General features: G+C 42.7%; 1 non-coding gene across 1 annotated transcript; it reads left to right on the top strand.

Annotated features, from left to right (window-relative positions):
* The first annotated feature begins 1,338 nt into the window (after window positions 1-1,338).
* Window positions 1,339-1,446, top strand: LOC112804495 (small nucleolar RNA R71). The gene has a single exon (XR_003203109.1). It is a non-coding gene; the product is annotated as a small nucleolar RNA R71 (small nucleolar RNA).
* The last annotated feature ends 571 nt before the right edge of the window (window positions 1,447-2,017 follow it).

Here is a 2,017-nt window from a genome sequence, read left to right as displayed (position 1 = left end):
AGCAAGTGCACAACTAACCAGCAAGTGCATTGGGTCCATAAGCTTGTTTTCTTGAATTGTCTGCCATCTCTAGTGAGATTTTTGCAGCTTGCACCTCAAAGATCCCTAGCTTCTCCATTACAGAGAGGGGCATGAGATTTATGCTTGACCCTAGGTCACACAGAGCCTTCTTGAAGGTCATGGTGCCTACTATATAAGGTATTGAGAACTTCCGAGGGTCCTGTCTCTTTTGAGGTAATCTCTGCCTAGTCAAGTTATCCAGCTCTTTAGTGAGCAAAGGGGGTTCATCCTCCCAAGTCTCATTACCAAATAACTTGTCATTTAGCTTCATGATTGCCCCAAGGTACTTGGCAACTTACTCTTCAGTGACATCTTCATCCTCTTCAGAGGAAGAATACTCATCAGAGCTCATGAATGGCAGAAGTAAATCCAATGGAATCTCTATGGTCTCAGTGTGAGCCTCAGATTCCCATGGTTCCTCATTAGGGAACTCATTGGAGGCCAGTGAACGTCCATTGAGGCCTTCCTCAGTGGCACTCACTGCCTCTTCCTCCTCTCCAAATTCGGACATGTAGGTCATGTTAATGGCCTTGTACTCTCCTTTTGGATTCTCTTCTGTATTGCTTGGAAGAGTGCTAGAAGGGAGTTCAGTAATTTTCTTACTCAGCTGACCCACTTGTGCCTCCAAGTTTCTAATGGGGGACCTTGTTTCAGTCATGAAACTTTGAGTGGTTTTGATTAGATCAGAGACCATGGTTGCTAAGTCAGAGTGGCTCTGCTTAGAATTCTCTGTCTGTTGCTGAGAAGATGATGGAAAAGGCTTGCCATTGCTAAACCTGTTTCTTCCACCATTATTGTTGTTGAAACCTTGTTGAGGTCTCTGTTGATCCTTCCACGAAAGATTTGGATGATTTCTCCATGAAGGATTATAGGTGTTTCCATAGGGTTCTCCCATGTAATTCACCTCTTCTATTGAAGGGTTCTCAGGATCATAAGCTTCTTCTTCAGATGAAGCGTCCTTAGTACTGACTGGTGCAGCTTGCATTCCAGACAGAATTTGAGAAATCATATTGACTTGCTGAGTCAATATTTTGTTCTGAGCCAATATGGCATTCAGAGTATCAATCTCAAGAACTCCTTTTTTCTGATTCGTCCTATTGTTCACAGGATTCCGTTCAGAAGTGTACATGAATTGGTTATTTGCCACTATTTCAATCAATTCTTGAGCTTCTGCAGGCGTCTTCTTCAGATGAAGAGAGCCTCCAGCAGAACTATCCAATGACATCTTAGACAGTTCAGACAGACATCATAGAAGATACCTATGATGCTCCATTCAGAAAGCATGTCAGAAGGACACTTTCTGATCAATTGTTTGTATCTTTCCCAAGCTTCATAGAGGGATTCACCTTCCTTTTGTCTGAAGGTTTGGACTTCCACTCTAAGCTTACTCAATTTTTGAGGTGGAAAGAACTTTGCCAAGAAGGCATTGACTAGCTTTTCCCAAGAGTTCATGCTTTCTTTAGGTTGTGAGTCCAACCATATCCTAGCTCTGTCTCTTATAGGAAAAGGGAATAGCATAGGTCTGTAGACCTCAGGGTCAACCCCATTGGTTTTGACAGTGTCACAGATTTGCAAGAACTCAGCTAGAAACTGATGAGGATCTTCCAATGGAAGTCCATGAAACTTACAATTCTGTTGCATTAGAGAAACTAATTGAGGCTTAAGCTCAAAGTTGTTTGCTCCAATGGCAGGGATAGAGATGCTTCTCCCATAGAAGTCGGGAGTAGGTGCAGTAAAGTCACCCAGCACCTTCCTTACATTGTTGGCATTGTTGTTGTTTTCGGCTGACATGTCTTCTTCTTTGAGGATTTCTGGTAGGTCCTCTACAGAGAATTGTGCTTTAGCTTCTCTTAGCTTTCGCTTCAAGGTCCTTTCAGGTTCAGGGTCAGCCTCAACAAGAATGCTTTTGTCTTTGCTCCTGCTCATATGAAAGAGAAGAAAACAAGAAAATATGGAA

Source organism: Arachis hypogaea, chromosome 5 (genome assembly GCF_003086295.3).
Source record: "Arachis hypogaea cultivar Tifrunner chromosome 5, arahy.Tifrunner.gnm2.J5K5, whole genome shotgun sequence".
Classification (NCBI taxonomy): domain Eukaryota; kingdom Viridiplantae; phylum Streptophyta; class Magnoliopsida; order Fabales; family Fabaceae; genus Arachis; species Arachis hypogaea.
Note: the sequence above shows the minus strand (reverse complement) of the source record. Positions and strands in the feature narration are given on the sequence as shown.